The sequence below is a fragment of the Triturus cristatus genome, chromosome 7, assembly GCF_964204655.1.
Source record: "Triturus cristatus chromosome 7, aTriCri1.1, whole genome shotgun sequence".
Lineage (NCBI taxonomy): Eukaryota > Metazoa > Chordata > Amphibia > Caudata > Salamandridae > Triturus > Triturus cristatus.
This window is the reverse complement of record NC_140590.1, coordinates 14167022-14192538: the sequence shown is the minus strand read 5'-3', so window position 1 is coordinate 14192538 and position 25517 is coordinate 14167022.

Here is a 25517-nt window from a genome sequence, read left to right as displayed (position 1 = left end):
GCACGAATCCAATTTATTCACCTGGAACATAGGCATCTAATGCAATTAAATTCAAAGCATTAGTTGTTAATGGCAACTCAGTTGCTCAAGTATATCACAGTGTGATACATATTTACAGTGCTCTTGATATAGATAGTAAAAGGGGAGAGGTTTGGGAGTCAAGTGATAACGTGTGGGTAAAGGACAGGGAAGAGGTGTTTGTGACATATATACATCAGTTATACATGATATAAACCTTTCGGGCATAGAACAGGTCAATTGTTCTTAGGTATACACATAACTCTAATGAGCATCCACTTTTTAATCAGTCGTCAGAGTTTGTGATGTGTATTGTCGACGTTTCGACACCTAAGATGCAGGGTGGGTTCAGTCCTCACAGTGGGGTCTTCATCAGGACAGATCTGAGAAGAGCCGACTGGCCGTGGTAGAGATATTTGGATTTGGTCCGACCTACTGCAAGGGATTCAGACACCTCTGTGGAAGATTCTTCATTTATTGTTGATCCAGAGCCAGTTTTGAGCCCACATCTTCTGATCACATGGCGGAGTAGCCCCGCTGTTTTCCCGAGTGCTCTTCTCAGATCTGTCCTGACAAATTCTTCACACTCCTACACTGGACTGGCGTACGCCGGACCAGCCCACTCCGCTTACGCTTACAGGGGGGGACTACAAAACTAGGTCTTAGCCACTGCCTGAGGTGACATGGCTGTGTCTGCTGTCCACAGCACAATGTAATGTGGTGGGGCCCGGGGCCATCATGCATGCATAATGACCAAACGGACACACTTAGATAGATAGTGGAACTGGCTACGGGCATGTGCGCCCGGCCCCTTTTTATTACCAGGGTCACATGTCCAGTGACGCCTGTGCTGGATGGCTGTGGGGTGAGTGTAAGCCAGCCCTTAGGGAGTGGTTGGTGCTGGCAACAACTAGAACAGTGATCTTCAGATCACACACACAGATTCAATCATAAAGGGTCCATGACTTGCGGTGCACTGAGGTAGGGCCACCAGATCTGGAATCACACACAAAAGATTCAATCTGTCAGGTTCCGATTTCCGATTTCCGATGTCCCCGGGGCTGTGTTGATGCTCTAAGGGGGCCCACCTCTGGATGACCCCAAGTCCGGCTTGTGAAACCACGGACTTTTGGGGTGATCGAGTGGGGGAAGGAAAGGGTGGGGACTGCAGGGAGGGAGATCTGTGAAGGCAAAAGAAAACAAGACACAGTATGAGACGTTTTGTTCTCCGCTTACAGCATGAACCACAGGCTGTACCGTTAACTGCAGTGCGTTCTAATCTAGCTTACCCCCTCACCTGTAAAGGAAAGAAGGTGCGCCTGGACATATGGGGGAGAGCTATAGGCAGTGGTCAGTGGTCGCAGGCACTAATACAAATGACAAGGAAAATCACACGTATTGAGGATGACAGTGATCAACATGCACACGAACACACACCAAGTAGCACCGTTGTTGCTCAATACCCACTTGTCAATGCCCCTCAATGTCCAAGCCACCGGCGTTGGGACCACCCCTTCTTGCCAAGCCTCTCTCGTATGTCTACAGAAAATGAACATAAGAAAACAAAGATGAGGACTGGCCACAGCGTGGTGCCGTTACGCACTGCTTGCTTCTGCCAGTAAATCTGAATCACGCATCGCAGAACTTCCCTGAAGCCTGGTGCACTCCTGTGACTATGCGTCATGCACTTCCACCATACCAAGCACAGACACAACTGTACGATTTCTGCCCCTTGCAGGTTTCTACGTTCCAGGGTTTGTCTCACCTCATGAGACCGAAAGTGAATAACGCCCTGCTGGGCTAACCATGCAACTCCAAATACGTTCGCTCCCCTGCATGAGACCGACCGGTCTCTCCAACAGAGGGGCGTACAATGTTTTCACGGGTTTCTCTGACTGTTCGAGTCCCCGGAGATCGTATCTCCGACTCTGGTCTACCGGGCAGGGTGCCGAGTAGGAACCTTGCCACAACACTCCTACCTCGGTTTCGAAGTCTTCTGGATAGTACGGGTCGCTACCTGGGTGATGTTATCTTCGGACTGTCCTCGGCAACACAGCGTTACCACGGCTCGTCTCCAGACCAAGAATTATCGGCTCCGCGTGAGTCGACCTTTTGCCTTTTGACGATGGGCGTGGCGTGAGTCACGTAGTGCGCCTCCCGCAACGCCCATCGGGAATTGTAGTTCTGGATCGGGTTTTCAGTGCCTTGTCCCGTTCCTGGCCGGCGATGCACTGTCTATGATCCTGACAGCACATCCCCCTTCCGAGGCCGCTAGGTTTGCACGGGTGCAACCTATGGAACCGTGCAATCAGCCTGGGCGCATGGACCGCCGACGCGGGTTCCCAGGAGTCGTCTTCTGGCCCAAACCCCTTCCAGGAGATCAAATACCACAACCTGCCCCTCACTGTCTTGGCGTCCAGTATGGCTTTCACCTCGTACTCCTGCTCCTGGTGCACGAGGATCGGGGCCGGACGACAGGACCGGGGCTGCCTGGCAGGTTTCAGAAGGGAGACATGAAACACCGGATGGATGCGAAAGTGCGAAGGTAAGCTCACCTTCACTGCCACCGGGTTCACATGTCCCAGGACCCGATATGGGCCTATTTATCGCGGGTTGAACGCACTATATTTCCTGAATCGGATATTCCGTGTTGATAACCACACCCAATCCCCTCAATTGTACACTGGCCCTGGTCTCCGATGCTTGTCCGCCTGCCTTTTGTACTGCTCCTTTGCCTTCAACAGATTTCCTCTAGCTAGCGCAAGTACCTTTCGCATGAACTCTAGCCTTTCGCGCAGTTCTGGGCGTCGCGTGTCGGTGTTGGGCATAAGCAAGGGAGTGAATCTGGGATGGAACCCGTAAGTGCTAAAGAACGGAGTGAACTTCGTGGATGAGTGTGTGGCGCTGTTGTACGCTATTTCTGCTGCCCATAACCACTCCACCCACGCATCTGTGGCTGAGCTTACATAACATCTAAGATATTGCTTTAGAGTCTGATTTAGTCTCTCTGTATGGCCATCCGTCTGAGGGTGGAAGCTCGTTGATAGGGAAGAGGTGACCTGGAGTTTGGAACACCAAGTCTTCCAAAAACCCGATGTAAATTGGGCCCCTCTATCAGATACAATGACCTGCGGAAGTCCATGAAGGCGAACGATGTGTGTAAGCAGGAGTATGGCCATTTGCCCCGCTGTGGTTGCCTGTTTGCAGGCTACAAAGTGACCCATCTTGGTGTAATAGTCTACCACCACCACGATGGCTGTCATTCCTTGATCCCGAGGAAGACCGACGATAAAGTCTACTGAGATCCTTTCCCATGGTCGCTCTGGCGTGGGCATGGGTTGCAACAAGCCAGGTGCGGTTCGGTGATCTGATTTCATCTGGGCGCAGATGGACCAGTCTTGTACCCATTGCAGAATGTCAGGACGAACCGAGGGCCACCAGAATTGTCTGAGCACTTTTTCTAGAGTTTTGGTGCGCCTGGTATGTCCGGCACAGGGAAGAGCGTGACACTGTGGTAAATAAAATTCATTACCGGGACTTAATTTGATACGGAAACATAATAAAATAGCTCAGTAAATAAGAGGCAGAATCCGTGGCATCAGAGGTTCGGAATGGGCTTTATTCCAATAATCGATTATAATCGGTTGCTCCAAGTTCCATCACCACTGAGGTTCAGGAAGTGAAGTACATACATTATTGACAAGAAATGATTTTTATAGAACATACATTACAATGAAGCGAATGCGGTAGGCGTAACAATTGATAAGGAAAATGACGATTCACCTGCGTAACCAAAAATGGGCGTAATGAGGAGTAAAACAGAAACATAATTGGTTATGATGTCATACATAGGTGGATCTATAAGATAATACTTGGCATAGATGCGCGCGCAGCAGTATGACGTGTGATTGACGTGCAACTAGGGGGTGAAGGGGACTTGACATTTAGCTCTACATGTGGAGACAAGAAGTCTGGGGGGTCAAGTCAACCTAATCCCAAATCATATCTAACATCCCATGTTTAGAGAACTATGTTATCCAAAAGAGAGGTCTCTTCGAGTAGAATCTTATTCTATACTGACTATACTGACTGTTAGTGCGTGTACAAGCGTCTAAGTGTCTACACTAGATGCGAGGGCAGAAATCTTCCTTAGCAATAGGGCTATGAATTACTTTCATAAAGACAGAGAAGCCGGGCCTTTGCTCGGTAGCTGGAAGAATGTTTACTTAAACTGCTAGACAGGAATGCATCGGGCAGGGAACGAAGCAGATAACTCGAAGGTGAAATACAGTTTTTGGCAGGCAGCGGGCTGATGTCAGGCTTCGTGAGCCGCGCAGAGAATGAGACAAAGTTCATGGTTACAGATGCAGGCTCAAACTGGAGCTTTCAGAGGCAGAAGGCAAGAAGAGTTCGATGACAGGATCAGGGCCTACTTGCCTGGACTGCAAAATGGAGTAACTGAGCCATATAAAGTCGGTGGCCTTTCATATTTAGGAATAGAATATCCGGCCTATTCATGGCGGATCTGACAGAGGACATGTTGACGGTGGACGCACATGTGTTTGCGTCTTCATAACTGGAACTGGAGGGGACATACATGTACTTGTGATTCATACATGGAACCGTTGGGGTCCAAGATAGGGGACATAACTGATCAGAAAAATCCATATTTCCACATTCCCTCCTTGTCCCCTACTTGCCCGTTAAGAGATATCAATCTTCATCAATCCATTGATTTGTTCATATAGCATCATTTGTTCTTCTTTCTTCTTCCGTGATGAATGAAATCCTGGTGGTGGAATACACGATGTGGCACACAGACCACAGATCGCTGGTCCACATTGTAGACATAGACAGCAACTGAATAGTATGAGAAGGCCAATACCTAGGAAAGATAGGACCTTCCATCCAAAGGTAGATAATACACTCCAAAACCAACCGGACCAAGTCCAGGTACCTGGATTCTGGTGTATCTGGCTTACAATCTTATGAAGGCTGGTTATGGCTTTATATACAGATGGCGAATTTTCTGGTATGAAAATGCAACAGCTTGATCCGATGACCCTACAAGCTCCGCCCCTATCAGCCAGGATGACGTCAAGGACAAGACGATTTTGAAGTACAACAATCCGCATAGCAGACTGCTCTTCTGTTAAATTGCCTAAAGCGGAAATAGTTTCATTCACTACTGCTTCAAGGGTTCTAGTTAACCTACGAATCAGCTTACTATTAGTAACGGTACCTATATAAGGAAAGAGACCTTTATTGAAATCTGTGTATTTTTCCCATGCTGTTTCAGTGTAATCGACTATCGGGAGGTCTCTCCTTACTCTATTATGTACTAAATGAGTGTTTCTGTGATAATCAGGTGGAGCTAGAAAAACAGGTGGCAAAAGGAATCCAATGTAGCAAGTACCATCCCAATCTAGAGGCAAACGTACATATGCCGTCTGACCACATATGAAATAGGAATGGCGGGAAGCTCTAAATGTGGACTTGCCTTGATCACTAAATTCTACTACAGTGGTGCATTTACTATGGCCCATATGTATGGAACCATTTTTCCTTACACATAGTTCACCCTTTACTGGGAATATTGACATAGCGGGCAAAATTGGAGTAGCTTCGGATTCGACATTTAGAATCATAAGATTAAGCGTAAAATTACCTAATCCATATACCTCATTTTCTAGATCAGTTCCTGTTCTCTGGGGAAGTCCCTCCTTGTTAGGGTAGCAGACCTCAAGCAAAACTAAGTTCAAATTTCCCCATACCCAGTTATCTTGATAAACTGCAGAATTCAAATCGAGAGAATTAATTAAACTAAACCATGCTCCACAGGAGCCGTTGTGTGTGAACGGGTATGGAAAGAGAGGTAAAATTCCTTTATAATTCTGATAGGGAGGGAGTCGGCCACATATCCAACAATTTGTAGCATTGCTAACCTGATGGGAATGATGTAACATACTGATAAACGTGTTATTGCGCAGCGCAAATCTATAAGACAACTCAAGCGGAGGTAATTCACTAAAAGAATGTTCAGCAGTAACATTGTAAACATGTCTAGAAATAGGATAATATATGTGCAACAGTAAACTTGCAGTAATTATTAAAAGACTCAAGAAAAACAAAATTAATAACGTCATTATGCAATGGCTACGCAGTGATTTACAGTACGCCTGTCGTTTCAACATTTTCCGGGTGCTTTCTCTATTTAGGTCCAAGGGATACATGTCAGAGACAATTCAACCGCTTCACCTTGGAGAGGACTTAAACAATCAAATTGCTCGACTGGTTGGACCTAAGCTTTAGTTTATAAAGTTCAGAACTACTTTTTTCCACAAAAGGAGGTTTTGAGTCAATGGGTGAAGTCACACGAGGTGTGGTATTCACATCGGCTGGTAGTCCATGAAATTTCTTGATATGACTTGAATGAATCCATCCCTTTCTGCCTTCGATCTTCACGGCTGTTCTTGTGGTTAGCAGCACCAGCTGAGGTGACCTCCACCTAGGTTCCAGCTGAGTCTTTCGGTCAAAGTTCCTTACGAAGACCAAGTCCCCCGGGACTACGTCATGGGGTTTCACCTCAGTGTTGTCAGGAAAAGCTGCAGCTACCTGTGAACGACAAGATTGTAGTGCAGACATCAAGGAAGCCAAGTAATCTGTCAGCATATTACAGTCAATATCAGTTATTTTGCGTGGTATGGGCGTCCCCCACATATTTGGTGGTCTGCCGAAGATCACCTCATACGGGGATAGCCCTGTTCGAGAGTGTGCTACCATTCTCATGTAAAAGAGTGCAACTGGTAATGCTACTACCCAGTCGACGCCTTTTTCTCTGCATATTTTGGACAATCTGATTTTCAGGATCTGATTATGTCTTTCTACGAGACCTGCTGCCTCGGGGTGTCGGACACAGTGGAATCTCCACTGATAACCTAACAAAAGTGAAACGTGTTTCATTAATTCGGATGAGAACGGCTGGCCGTTATCTGAGTAGACAACACGTGGTAAACCGTATCGTGGGAAGAATTCTCGAACCAACTGTTTGGCAGTAGTCGGGGCAGTGTAATCTGAAACCGGGTATGCCTCTGTCCACCGGGAAAGAGCACATACAACTACGAGAACATATTTGAATCCTCGACATCGTTCCATCTGGATATAATCCATCTGGAGGACTTCAAAAGGGTGATCAGGAGGCTGAAATCCACCCTGTTCTACGGGAACGCTTTTTCCTGGGTTGAACTGGCAACAGATCATACAGGTACGGACTTTTTGTTTGGCTGCTGCTCGTAAATGTTTATTGAACCAAATGTGTTGAATGCTGTCTAGCATAGCTTTTTCTCCTAGATGCGCTGGACTATGTATAGTGTTAATAATAACTTGGACCATTGAATCAGGAAGGAACCACACAGATTTTTCCTTCATCATCCATCCTTGATCCGTTTGAATCCCTCCTAATTCAGTCCATTTCTTTATTTCGTCTGGTGTAGCATGTGTCTGTATATCAATTACATCAAGAGTAGGATCTTTAACTGTCATACAATGTGTCGGCGTCGGAACTATTGTCTTTGTCATGTCGGATGTTTGTGTTTGAGCAGTCTGTTTAGCTGTTCTGTCGGCTAGATCATTGCCTTGAGAAATGATATCAGTAACCTTCGTATGAGCTTTACATTTCATAATTGATATTGCAGTGGGTAGATGTATCGCATCTAATAAGGCATGAATGAGGGGTCCGTGCTGAATGTGGGCACCGTGGGAAGTTAAATAACCTCTCTCTCGCCACAGCACGCCGAAGTCATGTACAACTCCGAATGCATAACGTGAATCAGTGTATATGTTGACTTTTTTATTTGTGGCTTGAATACAGGCTTGTGTCAGAGCGATGAGCTCTGCGGCTTGAGCTGACAAGGTATTTATGCGATTTGTTTCAATGATTTCAGTATCTGTTGTGACTGCGTAAGCGGCCACTAAGTCTCCTGTACTTGTTCTCATACATGAACCATCTACATACAACGTCAGGTCTGGATCTGACAATGGAACATCTGTCAAGTCTTGTCTGGGTTTCGTTGTGATTGTAATAACTTCAATACAGTCATGAGCTAGTGGGTCTGTTCCGATTACTGGCAAAAGTGTGGCAGGATTCAATGTGTTACAGCGTCTGATTTCTATATGTGGCTGGAACAATGTAAGTTCGTACCCTGTAAGTCGCGCTATAGTCAAGTGTTGTGTTTGCGTTCGATTCACGAGAACCTCTACTGCGTGTGGTACTTGAACTGTCAATGGATGTCCTAACACTATGGCATCGCTTTGTCTGATTGCTAAGGCTGTTGCTGCCACTGATTTTAGGCATGCAGGCAAAGCCTGAGCTACGGGATCTAATGTACTAGAAAAATAAGCACATGGTTTGTGTGCCCCTGCTTGTTCCTGTGTGAGTACTGACAAGGCAGTACCTTCGCGTTCTGTAACAAAGAGTGTAAACTGTTTTCTGTAACATGGCGTTGCTAAAAGAGGTGCTTGACATAAAGCTTTCTTTAAGCTTTCAAAAGCTTGTGTATGTTCCTGAGTCCAAGGGAGAATAGTCAATGTGGCTGCCTCCTGTGTTGTCAACTGAATGAGTGATTTTGCTAGAAATGCATACTGAGGGATCCACTGCCTACAGTATGAAGTGAGACCTATGAAAGCTCGTACTTCCTTTTGTGTCTTGGGTATTGGCATGTTAGCTATTAACTGAATGCGGTCGGGTGTAAGCTGCCTTCCCTCCTTGGACAGCGAGTGTCCAAGATAAACAACTCGCTGGACACAGAATTGCAGCTTAGAAGGGGACACCTTGTGCCCCTTTTCGGCTAGAAATTGTAAAACTGTCAGTGATGCTTTCTCACATTCGGGTTCGCTTCTCGCGGTGATCAGCAGATCATCGACATATTGAAGCAAGGCAGTGTTAACTGGCATGTGGATACTGTCAAGTTCTCGTTTCAGTGCTTGGCTATAGATGCTGGGACTTTCTGTAAATCCTTGAGGTGCGCGTGAGAATTTAAAGCTACGTCCATTTAAACTAAATCCGAACAAATATTGGCTTTCCGGATCTATTGGGACGCTGAAAAAAGCATTCTTGAGATCAATTACAGTAAAGAATGTTGCTTCGGAATCAATGGCTGTCAGTAATGACGAGATATCTGGGACCACAGGGAATTGTGGCACAATGCACTTGTTTAATTCGCGCAGATCAATAACCAATCGATATACTGGCGGAGCCTTCGGATCTGTTCGTTTAAGAATCGGAATTATCGGTGAATTACATATATTGGAGTCTGTTTCCACAACTACTCCTTGGGCAATGAGCTCGTCAATGATTTGCAGCAAAGCCACTACAGCATCTGGTGGTAACTTGTATTGTCGCATTCGTGGTAGCACCACTCCTGCCTTTAATGTGACTCGATATGGTGTAATATTCATGCAACCAACATCAGTAGGGCCTTGTGCCCATAGATGTGTAGGTAAAGTCTGCAGTCGGGGATCCATGTCTCTAGATACATAGTGACCTTTAAAATCACGCAAAAACAATCTTACTCCTTCCGGAGAACAACATATTATAGCTCCTAGAGCTTTCAGTGTTTTTATTCCTAACAAGTTTTCTGGACATGATTTAGTAAGCAATAAATCTGTAGTTCGGGTCAAAGGTCCTATCGTAAGTGGCAGAGGTTGTGACACTTCATTAACAATAGGTTTTCCTGAAAAACCAAGGGAAATATTCTGTGAGCCTGAGAGGGGTGCCCCTGGAACTTCACTACGTTTTATAGTTGTTCGACTTGCCCCTGTATCGAGTAAAAATTTTCTATCTTGGCCTAATAATTTACTATGTACATAAGGTCCTTCTTGGTCTACAGGGACCTCGATAAGGGGTAAGTCAACTTCCCTCTCTAGGCTAGTTCATGCGTATCGTTGATAATCAGGATAGTCATATTGTGCGGTCTGGTACAGTTGTCGTGTCGTGGTTTGGGTGGCAGCAACAGGCAGCGCTGGTGCAGCTGGCACAAACTGTATAGACTGTGGTGGAGCTGGCATGGACTGTGCATGCTGCGGAGCTCCTTGTTCATTCTGATCCTGTCTAGGTGGCCGTGGTCTTTCTTTTGTATTACCTATGGCGATATTATGTTTCAAAACTGGACAATCGTGTACGTAATGACCTGGCTTTTTACAATAATTGCATGTCCCTTTTACAGGTCCTGTTGAATCGGAATGTGTCATACCCTTTTTATGTCCTTCAGCTGGAACTGTCTGAGAAACTAGCATTTTCATTTTCGTGTCTTTCATGCGTCTGTGTTCATGTTCTTGTTCCTCCCTAATTCTATTGTGATGGTACTGTAACATTTGTAACATTTGTGATGGGGTGTTACTTTGCCAGGTACTCTCGAATTTTAATACTCTGTTCTTTACTTGAGGCAAGGCATTTTCCACTAATTTTGTCACAAACAGATGTGGGTATGATTCGCTACTTGCTTTTATGCCACTATTTATACCAAAACATTTTTCAAATCGGGCATAGTAATCACTAGTGTCTTCATCTTGCTTCTGTTTACAGGCTGAAATAGTACCCCAATCTTCCTTTTTCGTAGTTAATAAACGTGGCAGTACCTGTACTAGTAAACCTGGTAGTGCTTTAGTTTTATCCCCAAGTCCTGCTCCTGCAGTTCGGGCCTTTTCTTCTGCTTCTAATGCTGACCATTCTATCTTTTGGTCTCCTACCTCCCACTCTTTTTCCTTGAGTTTTTCGTAAATGCCAGCAGGCATCAATACCTTCAGTATTGTCATAATGTCGGGATAGGTATACTCTCCCATGAGTAACATGTCTTTAATTTCTCGGTGAAAGCCCGCTGGGTCTTTGTCATGACTGGGTACCACTTTCTTCATTTCTAACAATTCTATTTTCGATATGGGCGTATATACAAATACGCGTTTAAACTCATTGTCCTCGCCTTTTATTGGGTGTACTTCTCGTAAAGGATTCTGTCTGTCCATGTAATACGTGGTTCTTTCCTTAATGGGCAATGAGACATGTTCTGGACATACAGAAAGAATATACTGCTTTCTTGATTCTAGTATTTCTTTAATTAATTTAGTACCTGAACCTCTCCATCTATTCATGAGTAATTCAGTCAATATATCAGGTAAGGGACCAGGGTCTGAGTATTGACTCTGATATAGTATAAGGAGTTGTTGAATCATATAAATCCCAGCTAAACGCTGTTCATCTGGGGTGAGATTTAAAAACGTGTGTGCTACTGTATCATCACCATACTTTCCGGGACTGTCAACCCAATGAACGGCTGACCTGGCTAATTCTTGTTCATCCATAGAATCGAGGAAATGATAACCCCTTCGTTCTCGGAGTAATTTGTCAGCGGCTTGGAATGAATGCTCGTTAGACCTTATATGAACTATGGGTGTTGGGAAATTCCTGTTATTATCTGGACATATCGGACGTATCGGGTCAATAAGACATCTATTACTATTACAAGATCTTCCTCTACCTACATAGGCTATGGTGTCTGACTGTCTTGTGGGCAGTCCTGATCCTTCTTCTTCGTTTAGTTCGAACTGGTCTACCGCTAACCTTTCTTCGTGTAGGCGTTCTATTTCTTTACGGATCTTTCGGCACATGGCTATTATACAATTTTGCTTATCATGTCTTCCTTCTGATATATTCTGACTCCATCTGGTAAGAATTTTCATTGCTTCCGGGTCTACCCTTGGTCGGTCTTGATTTCTGATCACACAATTTATGAGGAAACGTAACAGTTCCCCCTGTATCTCCACTTTCTGGTATTCCATAGCTCTGTTAATACATTCAGAATCTCGCCCTGTTTGAACAAAATGATATATATTGTCTAGATGCGTAGTCATTCCTGGTAACTTCCCTAAATACACCGCGGCTCTTCTGATACGTAATGATGCCATGATCATTTCGTCCTCTTTGCCGGGCACAGGGTCATATCTACAATCTACAAGAAGTTCTTTAAGCGTACGGGCGTTTATGAGTTTGGGGGTACGTGAATGTGCTGACTCTTGAAAAGTAAGTTTATTTATTCTGGGTGGCGTAGAGAATATGTTGGTAGCACCTCCCGTAGCCCCATCTGGGGTATCGGGCGTGAAAGGATTCGTTGAACGCGATACAGCAACTATAGGTGTGGACACAGCTATAGAAGTGGTTATAGGAACAGATGTAGAAACAGATGTGCTTGCCGGAACTTGTGTCAGGACTTGTTGCTGTAGAGATACGGGTACTGGATCTTGGCGTTGAACCTCCCTGGCAGGCGGTCTATGTAGGGCGGAATTAGCATACTCGGGAGCTGCGTCATCTAAATATGAAGAAAGAAAAACATCTTCTGCGGTTCTAGGATGCCCCTTAGAATGTACCTTTATTGGGAATAATGGGGGTGGCAAGTCTTTCGGTATCTCCGGAGTAGCCTTAGGTAATCCTTCGGCCAGAAGGGGATACATACCATTCATAAGGGCATTTCTTTGTCTGTCTACTTGTTCTGATTTCACTCTTGTACCTTCTTCAATTAATAGGTTTTCTCGTACTTTATTTGAATTCTCTCTATTTCTCTCTTCCTGTCGGAGGGCTTTTTCTGTACGTCTATGAGATTCTTTACGCCATAACTCAACGGCGTCTTTCTGTGACTGTCTGACTTTCCTTTTCCATAACTCTTCTTCTACTTTCATGATGCACTCTGCATCCCAGGTTCCCGCTGTGGGCCACCTCTGACTTTCTGGTAATTCCTTGGTGTAGTCTACCCATAAATCAAGAAATAATATAGCGTCTAAGCCATGTTTATGATACATGAAGTACCCTGGAGTGTCCCTAGGAGGAATAGGAACGGCTTCTTCGAGTACCCCTTTTCTTGTTGTGATCTGTCTTAGTTTCGAAAAGAGCGGCATATTGCGAACTGACCTTATACTTGATTTTGAACAACTGACCTGATACTTGATTTTGAACAGACTTAATACAGTAAACACGATAATGAACAGTCATTCATACCACAATATGCAGAACGTACTTAAAACATTTAACATTTAACATTTACCTGAATAATCAATAACAATGACGGTCTAAGGAAAACTTAATCACTAAACATAATACTCGACATTAACTGAATTATTCTGAATTTATATACTTGATATACTAGATATACTGCTAAACAGTACAGATACACTGCTGAAACAGTGCAGACCGGATTTGTGTACCCAAACCCGTCTTGACCGGCACAACCTATGTGCACGTCAGAAAGCCTCCCCAGTAATGGTACTCACCGGGTAGCTTCGGAAAACGGAAGGCCTCGGAAACTGAACTTGAACTTGAACCGGACTGGACTCGACTCGGACACTGCGGAAACTGGACTCGACTCGGGACTTCGGGAACTGGTGGGCCTCTGTATACCTCGGATCTTGCTCTCTCAGCTAGGCTCTGGTCGGGATACTTCGCACTTCTCACCGCCTCGTCTGGGTGTTGATCGCAGCCTCAGTCGCCCCCGCTTGACCGGAGGGAGATACAGGAAATCCTGCTGGTACGCGTAATTGTCCGTCCAGCTGTGGCAGGAGACCGGGCCTGCAACTCACCGCCGGCGCGTGAGATGAGAAAGTGTCCCTGTTCGGGCGCCATTCATGTGGTAAATAAAATTCATTACCGGGACTTAATTTGATACGGAAACATAATAAAATAGCTCAGTAAATAAGAGGCAGAATCCGTGGCATCAGAGGTTCGGAATGGGCTTTATTCCAATAATCGATTATAATCGGTTGCTCCAAGTTCCATCACCACTGAGGTTCAGGAAGTGAAGTACATACATTATTGACAAGAAATGATTTTTATAGAACATACATTACAATGAAGCGAATGCGGTAGGCGTAACAATTGATAAGGAAAATGACGATTCACCTGCGTAACCAAAAATGGGCGTAATGAGGAGTAAAACAGAAACATAATTGGTTATGATGTCATACATAGGTGGATCTATAAGATAATACTTGGCATAGATGCGCGCGCAGCAGTATGACGTGTGATTGACGTGCAACTAGGGGGTGAAGGGGACTTGACATTTAGCTCTACATGTGGAGACAAGAAGTCTGGGGGGTCAAGTCAACCTAATCCCAAATCATATCTAACATCCCATGTTTAGAGAACTATGTTATCCAAAAGAGAGGTCTCTTCGAGTAGAATCTTATTCTATACTGACTATACTGACTGTTAGTGCGTGTACAAGCGTCTAAGTGTCTACACTAGATGCGAGGGCAGAAATCTTCCTTAGCAATAGGGCTATGAATTACTTTCATAAAGACAGAGAAGCCGGGCCTTTGCTCGGTAGCTGGAAGAATGTTTACTTAAACTGCTAGACAGGAATGCATCGGGCAGGGAACGAAGCAGATAACTCGAAGGTGAAATACAGTTTTTGGCAGGCAGCGGGCTGATGTCAGGCTTCGTGAGCCGCGCAGAGAATGAGACAAAGTTCATGGTTACAGATGCAGGCTCAAACTGGAGCTTTCAGAGGCAGAAGGCAAGAAGAGTTCGATGACAGGATCAGGGCCTACTTGCCTGGACTGCAAAATGGAGTAACTGAGCCATATAAAGTCGGTGGCCTTTCATATTTAGGAATAGAATATCCGGCCTATTCATGGCGGATCTGACAGAGGACATGTTGACGGTGGACGCACATGTGTTTGCGTCTTCATAACTGGAACTGGAGGGGACATACATGTACTTGTGATTCATACATGGAACCGTTGGGGTCCAAGATAGGGGACATAACTGATCAGAAAAATCCGTCTTCCTCTGGGTCTTGGTGGGAACAAGCAACTGCCTCCCTTTCAGGGAGAGACCCTGATGGGTTCCCCATTCGGGGTGGAACCGAAGCCAGGTTCTCCATGCAGCGGTACGTATCTCTCGCCGAATGCTGTTCAAGAAGTCGTCTGTGGCCACGAGCCCCACCACTCGACTCGGTTCTATGATCGCTGTTTCCTTCCTCAGTTCTTTCTGCGGTGGGTTTTCCTGTCGTGTGAGTGCGTCTGCCTTCCGATTATTCACTCCAGGGCGAAAGGTCACTATGAAGTTGAACTCAGCAAAAAATAACGTCCATCGAAGCTGCCGCGGTGTAAGGTGTCGCGGAGCTCTTAAAAACTGTAGATTTCGGTGGTCGGTATAGACCGTTATCTGATGTGCTGCCCCCATCAACCAATGCCTCCATTCCAGGAAGGCATCTTTGATCGCCAGGAGCTCCTTTTCCGCTATCGTATAGTTTTGCTCCGCTGCGTTCAGCTTCCTTGACATAGAGGCAATGGGGTGGAGGTACCCTGTGGTCTCATGTCTCTGTGACAGTACCGCTCCCACTGCGATTTCTGAGGCGTCTGCTTCAACGAAAAAGGGCAACTCTGGTTTTGCATGCACCAGAACAGGAGCGGAAGTAAACGCCTGCTTTAAGCCCTCGAACGCCTCCTGGGTTTCTGAAGTCCAAACAAAGGGAACCTTCACTCGGGTCAATTTGGTCAGGGGTGCGACAGTGTTGGAGAAGTGTTGTATAAATCTCCTGTAGAAATTCGCAAATCCCAGTAGGCTTTGTATATCTTTCACGTTGTGCGGACGGGGCCAGTCCACCACCGCCTTCACCTTCCTCTCTGCCATCACTTGTCCTGAAGGGGTAAGCATTACCCCGAGGAATTCTACGGTGGTAACGTGAAACTCACATTTTGTGAGTTTACAGAACAAATAGTTTTTGTACAAGGCCTGTAATACTCTTCGCACATGGGTTATGTGTTCTTCTTCAGTGATGGAATAGATGAGAATGTCGTCAATATATACGACTACGAAGATATCCAGGAATTCACGCAACACTTAGTTGAGGAAGAATTGAAAGGCGACGGGGGCATTACAGAGCCCAAAGGGCATAACAAGGTACTCAAACAGCCCATACCGCGTCTTGAATGCCGTCTTCCATTCGTCGCCTTCTCGCATACGCACAAGGTGATATGCCCCTCTTAAATCCAGCTTGGTGTATATGTTCGCAGCTCTCACCTGCTCCAAGAGAACTGGAATCAACGGGAGAGGATACCGTTTTTTCACCGTGATAGCGTTTAAGGCTCTAAAGTCGATACAGCACCTTAATTCCCCATTGGCCTTCGGAATAAAAAAAAGTGGTGCGGCTGCAGGTGATCGTGATGGACGAATGAATCCGAGTTCCAGGTATTTGTCTAGGTAGGTACGTAGATGCAGGTTTTCCGGTACGGTTAGGGCGTATATTCGCCCACAGGGTATCACCTCTCCCGGAACCAAATCAATCCGACAGTCGAATTCCCGATGTGGAGGGAGCTCTTCGGCCTTACTATCGCAGAAGACCTCCTTGAAGGAGCGGTAACAGTCCGGTAAGGTCATCTCTTTCTCAGCAGCGGTCGCTATACCATGCCTGGTGGCTAACACTTCCGACGGACGAACCGGTTCCCGGTTGCAATGCGTTTGACAATACGTTGACCTTAACTGTAGAGTCTTCGTGGCCCAGTGAATCCGGGGTTCATGTTTCTGCAGCCACGGGAGTCCAAGAATGATTCCGTATGGAGGGGCGTGGATGACATTGAACGTTGCCCATTCTCGATGATATCCTTCATACGTGAGTTCGTACTCCGCCGTGTGATATCGTATGGGGCCTGACTCCAATTCCTTTCCATCCACGGCGTAGACCAACTCTGGGGTGGCTTTGAGAAGGAGTTGTACTCCAAGTCTGACGGCCTCCTGTTCATCCATAAAACAGCCCGTAGCCCCGGAATCAACCATGGCTCGGACCGGGAGGAGTACGTGGTTGATGTCGATCTGCATGGTTATGAAAAAATGTTCTTTTTCCCGAAAGGAAGAATAGTCCATCGAAGGGATAGTACGTTTCCCTGAGATCTTTCCTTCAACCGGTCTCAGGTGCGGCAGTTTTCCTCCCCTTTATCCGTTGTCACTGTCACCATCTGGCCGAGACGTGACCTTCCATATGCAGGCTTCACTGGGCATTCCCTTATGAAGTGGCCTTTCTTGCCACAATATAAGCATAACCCTTGTTTGCGACGATGGTCTCTTTCACTCAAGGTTAGCGAGGCCCTCACCGCTCCGATTTCCATGGGTTCGGGTTTGGAAGGGGGTTTCTCAGAAGGTCCGGCTCGGTCACTCCACGGATTAATCCTCTCTTTACGGGTATGCTCTCCTTTCCGCTCTCGCAAGCGATGGTCCAACCGCAGCGTCAAATCGATGAGGGCCGTACAGGTACTGGGTTGAGGCTCGATTTGCGCCAGGACGTCCTTCAACTCTTCGGTGAGGCCATGGTAAAATATGACTGACTGTTTGGCTTCCGGCCAATCGGTTTCGGCTACTAACCGTCGAAAGTTGTTCAGGTGACCGCTCAGCCCTCCACAGGGCTTGGTCGCCCCACTCACTGCTGCCGCTCCTGCCTGCCTTTGCCGCCTCCTGCCTGCAGATTCCTTCGCTCGCTGCCCGCTGCTCCTGGGAATTTCCCGCTGCTCCTGGGAATTTCCCGCTGCCCGCTGCTTCTTGGAATTTCCCGCCGCTGCCTCCCTGCGGCCCCGCCCCCCTGTGATTCCATTTGCCGCCCCGCTCCCGCCACCCAGCTGCTCCTCCCTCCCGGCTCCTTACTTATGAAGCCCCCAGAGCGACCGCGCAGCGGACGCGCGCAGCGGGAGCGCCGATTGAGCGCCGAAGGTGCGCCAAAGGTAAGCCCGTCTGCGCCTGGACCGCGCCCAGCGCCAGACCCCCTGGTCCTCGCACTCGCCAGCACACCCTGCACATCTACGACGCCAAAACCCTCCACGCACTCAACGCCGGCCGAAACACCACCTGCTACCGAGCCACCCCGAGACGCACCCACGGACCCTTCACCTGCCTGACCTGCCGCTTCACCGGCCTCCGACCCAACACCGCACCTGCTAAACCGAGCCCCAGCAACAAACACCTGATGTGCATCCTGCTCAACACCCGCTCCGTTCACAGGCATGCCGTCGAACTCTGGAACCTCCTCGACTCGACAGCACCAGACATCGCCTTCCTGACGGAAACCTGGATGAACGCCTCATCAGCGCCCGAAGTCGCCATCGCCGTCCCGGAAGGCTACAAAATCACCAGGAAGGACCGCGTCAACCAGACAGGAGGAGGCATCGCCATCATCCACAAGAACACCATCCGCATCACGACCAACTCCGATGACACCTTCACCTCCGCCGAACACCTCCACTTCCAGTTACACACCGACCCTAAGACCATGCTCAGAGGCACCCTCGTCTACAGACCATCGGGACCACGCACACAGTTCAGCGAAGACATCACAGACTTCGTCAGCCCGCACGCCATCAATTCTACCAACTACATCCTCCTGGGGGACCTCAACTTCCACCTGGAGGACAACAAGGACCGCAACACCACTGCTCTGATGGACAACCTGGCCAACCTCGGACTCAAGCAAATGGTAACCACCCCCACCCACTACGCCGGCCACACGCTTGACCCAGTCTTCTCATCCAGCAAATACGTCACCTTCAGCCACTCCACCAATCTCCAGTGGACTGACCACAGCTGCATCCACTTCAGCTTCAGTAAAACGACGACCCACCACCACCCTCAACAAGCCCCCCGCAGGAGCTGGAACAAGATCACCGGCGACCAGCTCACCACCTTCCTCAGCCAGAACCCCCCCACCAGCTCAACGGACCCCAACGAAGCCGCCAACAACCTCACACAGTGGATCACCAACTGCGCAGACGCCCTCGCACCACTGAAGAAGAACCCCCCCAGCAGACGCGGCAGCAAGAAAGCCTCCTGGTTCACCGACGAGCTCATCACCTCCAAGAAGAACTGCCGCTCCCTGGAGAACACCTTGCGCACCAACCAGACCACAGACAACATGACGGCCCTCAAACACGCCACCCGCAAACACCACCAACTGATCCGCGCCACAAAGAAGACAGCCTTCAAGGAACGACTGGACAACAACACCCACAAAAGCAAGGAACTCTTCAGCATCGTCAAAGAGCTCTCCAACCCCGACGCCGGAAATAATGACATCACTCCCTCGCAAGACCTCTGCGACTCCCTTGCAGCCTTCTTCCACGACAAGATCGCCAACATTCACAACAGCTTCGGCCCACCCACCACCGAACCGATGCCCCCCACCGCCACCCTCCGCACCTGGACCCCAGTCAGCACCGAAGACACAACACGCACAATGAACACCATCCACTCCGGATCCCCTACGGACCCCTGCCCACACGACATCTTCAACACGGCCGACCACATCATCGCACCCCACCTCCGCGACATCATCAATGCCTCCTTCAACACCGCCACCTTCCCGGAGTGCTGGAAACACGCCGAGATCAGTGCCCTGCTGAAGAAACCAACTGCAGACCCCTCCGACCTCAAGAACTACCGCCCCATCTCGCTCCTCCCGTTTCCTGCCAAAGTCATCGAGAAGACCGTCAACAGACAGCTAGCCGCATTCCTCGAGACCAACGGATCCCTCGACCACTCGCAATCCGGCTTCCGAGCCAACCACAGCACGGAGACCGCCCTCATCGCAGCCACAGACGACATCAGATCCCTAATGGACAATGGGGAAACTGCGGCCCTCATCCTCCTGGACCTCTCCGCAGTGTTCGACACTGTCTGCCACCGCACCCTGGTACAGCGCCTGAACAACACCGGCATCCAGGAGAAGGCCCTGGAGTGGATCACCTCATTCCTCGCCGGAAGAACCCAGAGAGTCCGCCTCCCCCTGTTCCGGTCAGCGGCCACCGAAGTCATCTGCGGCGTTCCACAAGGGTCATCGCTCAGCCCCACCCTCTTCAACGTCTACATGAGCCCCCTCGCAACCATCGCACGTCAACACAACCTCAAGATCATCACCTACGCCGACGACACCCAGCTGATCCTCTCCCTCACCAACGACCCGGACGCCGCCAGAGCCAGCCTACATGAAGGGATGAAAGACGTCGCCGAATGGATGAAGAACAGCCGCCTGAAACTGAACTCAGACAAGACGGAGGTCCTCATCCTGGGATCATCACCCTCCGCCTGGGATGACTCCTGGTGGCCCCCCGCCCTGGGAGCCACCCCCAAGCCAACGGACCACGCACGCAAGCTAGGCTTCATCCTGGACTCCTCCCTCTCGATGACCAGACAAGTCAACGCCGTCTCATCTTCATGCTTCAACACCCTGCGCATGCTTCGAAAGATCACCGAGACCAGGAAGACGGTCACCCAGGCCCTCGTCACCAGTCGGCTGGACTACGGGAACGCCCTCTACGCCGGCACCGCCGCCAAACTCCAGAAGAAACTCCAACGGATCCAGAACGCCTCAGCACGACTCATCCTGGACATCCCCCGACACAGCCACATCTCCGGACACCTGAGAGACCTGCACTGGCTCCCCGTCAACAAAAGAATCACGTTCCGACTCCTCACCCACGCACACAAGGCCCTCCACGACCTGGGCCCCAAGTTCCTCAACAGCCGCCTGACCTTCCACAAGCCCACCCACCAGCTCCGCTCCGCCAGCCTCGCTCTCGCCACCGTCCCCCGCATCCGCAGAGCCACCGCCGGAGGAAGATCCTTCTCCTACCTGGCAGCCAAGACATGGAACTCCCTCCCCATCCACCTCCGGACAACGCAAGACCATCTCGCCTTCAGGAAGCAACTCAAGACCAGGCTGTTCGAGCAGTAGCGTTCCCCCCCCCCAGCACCTTGAGACCCTCCGGGTGAGCAGTGCGCTATACAAATGCCTATGATTGATTGATTGATTGATTGAGGTAGCTTACCAGATCCAGTGAGCCTTGCTTCAACTCCAATAGGTCTTTATCCGCCGAGAACGTCTCTGCTCGGCGAACGAAGGTCTTCTCAAAGGCCATTCGGAATGTGTCCCAGTCGTAGAGCAGAGGGTCGTCGTTCCTCACGATAGGGACGGCCCACTGGGCAGCTTCGCCCCCCAAATAAGATATAAGAAACGCGACCCTAGCTTGGTTTGTTACAAACATCTTGGGCTTGCAAGTGAAATGGAGCAATACCTGGGTCATAAAAATCTGGACTTTTTTCCGATCACCGTGGAACCTCTCTGGGGGGGCCAAGGGAATGGCGGCCGGGACTTCTACCACTAAAGACGTAGGTGAAGGCGGGCTACCCACACTAAACGGGTTCCTTTGCAGATAGTCGACACGAGAGTGCAATGACGCGGTTTCCTGTCGTGAGGCAGCTAATTCTATCTGCATCTGCGCTAACGTTGCCATCACGTCGTCTAAGGTAGCCATGGTAAGCTTTCAACACAACCAGGGGGATAAGAGAATTCTTGGGCCGATAATTCTGTCAGGTTCCGACTTCCGATGTCCCCGGGGCTGTGTTGATGCTCTAAGGGGGCCCACCTCTGGATGACCCCAAGTCCGGCTTGTGAAACTACGGACTTTTGGGGTGATCGAGCGGGGGAAGGAAAGGGTGGGGACTGCAGGGAGGGAGATCTGTGAAGGCAAAAGAAAACAAGACACAGTATGAGACGTTTTGTTCTCCGCTTACAGCGTGAACCACAGGCTGTACCGTTAACTGCAGTGCGTTCTAATCTAGCTTACCCCCTCACCTGTAAAGGAAAGAAGGTGCGCCAGGACATATGGGGGAGAGCTATAGGCAGTGGTCAGTGGTCGCAGGCACTAATACAAATGACAAGGAAAATCACACGTATTGAGGATGACAGTGATCAACATGCACACGAACACACACCAAGTAGCACCGTTGTTGCTCAATACCCACTTGTCAGTGCCCCTCAATGTCCAAGCCACCGGCGTTGGGACCACCCCTTCTTGCCAAGCCTCTCTCGTATGTCTACAGAAAATGAACATAAGAAAACAAAGATGAGGACTGGCCACAGACTGGTGCCGTTACGCACAGCTTGCTTCTGCCAGTAAATCTGAATCACGCATTGCAGAACTTCCCTGAAGCCTGGTGCACTCCTGTGGCTATGCGTCATGCACTTCCACCATACCAAGCACAGACACAACTGTACGATTTCTGCCCCTTGCAGGTTTCTACGTTCCAGGGTTTGTCTCACCTCATGAGACCGAAAGTGAATAACGCCCTGCTGGGCTAACCATGCAACTCCAAATACGTTCGCTCCCCTGCATGAGACCGACCGGTCTCTCCAACAGAGGGGCGTACAATGTTTTCACGGGTTTCTCTGACTGTTCGAGTCCCCGGAGATCGTATCTCCGACTCTGGTCTACCGGGCAGGGTGCCGAGTAGGAACCTTGCCACAACACTCCTACCTCGGTTTCGAAGTCTTCTGGATAGTACGGGCCGCTACCTGGGTGATGTTATCTTCGGACTGTCCTCGGCAACACAGCGTTACCACGGCTCGTCTCCAGACCAAGAATTATCGGCTCCGCGTGAGTCGACCTTTCGCCTTTTGACGCTTGACGATGGGCGTGGCGTGAGTCACGTAGTGCGCCTCCCACAACGCCCATCGGGAATTGTAGTTCTGGATCGGGTTTTCAGTGCCTTGTCCCGTTCCTGGCCGGCGATGCACTGTCTATGATCCTGACACAATCATAAAGGGTCCATGACTTGAGCTGCACAAGTTAGTGGCACCGGATGCACTGTGGCCGGCACAGGCCTACCACCACGTGGCGATGACTTGAGCTGCACTGAGCTAGGGGCTCCTGAGATGAGCGTGCTCATGTGAAGAAATTGTTAATGATTGTGTCCCTTCGGGATATTCCTGCTGCAGCTGCAGTGGGGTGTGGTACACCTGCCTCATCTTCATCATCATCGTCCCAGGTCTTCCCCACTGCCTGAGGTGATTTTGTTGCATCAGCTGTCCACAGCACAAAACTCAATCATAAAGGGTCCATGAGTTGTGGTGCACTGAGTTAGTGGCACCTAAAGAGCTGAGCAGGGTATCAAGCTGATGGTTGCATCCAAGACAAGTGTGAGCCCCTTTGATAGGCTGGCTGTAAGACCCCTCCGACTCTGGCAGTTGTTGGTTGGAGGTGATCCTGGCAGTGGTGGCGTGTGCGCAGCCAGCGATGATGGCGTGTCCTTGCAGGTCAGGATTGGATTGGATTTCTGAGCCCTGCTGACCGCAGTGTAAGCCAGAGGCAGTGGTCAGCAAGAGCCCACAGTCATGTGGCGTTGACTTGAGCTGCACAGATTTACTGGCACCTGATGAGCTCAGCGTGTGCGCAGCCAGCGATGATAGCATGTTCTTGCAGGTCAGGATTGGATTTGATATGTGTGAGCCCTGCTGACCGCAGTGAAGGCCAGAGGCAGCGGTCAGCAAGTGCCCACAGCCACGTAGTGTTGACTTGAGCTGCACAGAGTTAGTGGCACCTGAAGCGCTCAACGGGTGCGCAGCCTGCGGTGATGCGTCGTCCGGGCGGGCCACACTGGAAGCAATGTCTGTTACTTACTGGACTTTGCCATACATAAATCAAGACTCGATTTGAATTTGGGGACCTTCTGACCGCAGTGTAGGCCGAAGGCAGTAGACAGCACACACATAACTCTGCGGTGCTGTGCCGCTGGGTGCACTGGGGGCCTGTGTCAAGGAGGCCAGCGATCGGTTGAGGAGGCTGGGGGTCACGGCAGCAGACTTGTGGTGGGGTGAGGGACGCCATCCTGGCAGACGCATTGGCCATCCAAGAAGTGAACCATGCAGAGCCCCAGCCTATTAATTCACACTCCTACGCTGGACTGGCATACACCGGACTAGCCCACTCTGCTTATGCTTACAGGGGGGACGACAAAGCTACATGACCGGGTCTTCCCCACTCCCTGAGGTAACATGGTTGCGTCCACTGTCCACAGCACTACAATCACCAGCACTATATGTCCACATGGACATGTCTGTGCTCTGCATACTGAAGTCTGTCCAGCACATCACCGCCACACTTGGCATTGTGTACATTCTTATTCATGGGTGACTTGCCTCCTTTACACATACTTGGTTCCCACCTCTCCCCACATTCTGCAATTGTGTGGCTGAGGGGCCATGCTGTTTTTGGAAGGTCAGCTGTCTTGTTCTGCGCTGTCTTGGTGGTAGTCCAGGGGGAGCCCAGGGGGGCGCCTGGGGGTGGTGGCAGTGGGTGTTGTGGCCATCTTGGGTCTTCGAACTGCATGATCAGGGGCTCCATTATATGTGTTGGTCTTCAGATGTAGCTCTGGGCTGGGCTCCCTTTCATACTGCAAGTTCTCCTGCTTGACACTAGTAAAAGGCAGGTGTTAAATCCCTGCTACTACCGCGCCGTATCGCCAGTTTTCGGTTTGCATCGCAGATCTGGCTAGTCGTTGGGAATATCACGAAGTGGTGTTTTCATGTGTTTTTGCACGGAAATGCCTACTCTGCATATCATTAGCGTTGGTTGCCGCTCTCATCTGTGGCGATGTTTTTTGTGGCAGCCATCGCTGGAATACTGGCGATATCGGCAGTTTGCACCAGCTTTAGAATAGGGCGATAAATTCTTGAGAATATGCCCCATTGTATCTTCTGCTATTGATGTACTAGAACAGGATCTGTCCATATTACAACAAGGGCGATCACAATTGTGTTCTATTATGTTATTAAGCTGGACGCTGCAATCTTTGCGCGCAGGCTATCTGCCTTGGTGTTTCATAACCAGTACTTCTCTGTATTCTTCGTACAATCTGAAAGAAAAACAGATGGAAATGGCACAAAGGGAGGCAAAATATACAATGCTGCGTATTGAAAAAATGGATAGATTAGCAATTACAGTGACAGAGTCACCGTCCATGGAATGGTTAATACATGGCCACATAACTTCCAATTTTGCCTTGAACAAATGCAGGCAGGCAGATATGAAGAAATCTGTAGGGAATTAATCAAAGAATCTTGAGAACTACCGTTCAGATTTCGATTCCGGAGTGGGGAAAGAGAATTGTTTCTAAGCGGTACAAACTGTGAGAATACTTTAAGTGGATCACTTATATGCCAAGATATAATGCTTCATGGGGCCTGTAACGGTTCGGTAGCAAACTTATCCTGTCACTTATAGGGTGCCACAGCTGCCGTTATCAGTACTCCAGGAGAGAAAATACTGTGATCGCATGGTACAACTTCTAGGCACACCTCGCCTAAGGAAACTAAGGGGCATATCAGCAACAACCGGCGATAATTATCGCTAAGCGCACTTAGCGCTAGGTTAATTATCGCCGGCTAAGTTGGATTTTTATCGCTGAGATAGCGTGCTATTAGCAACGCTTATCTCAAAAGCGATAAAAATCCTAGCGCTAACTGCCAAACGTGAGATTGTAGCTGGAAACCCAGCGATAATCCCACGAAGTTTGGCATTAGTTGATGATAGGGCCTCACATACTCAGCCATGATATCCACCTTCCATAGGATGGCATGGCTAAGTCAGTCCTGAAGCAGGCGTAAGGAAAGTAGCGATAACAGGGGTTATCGCTACTT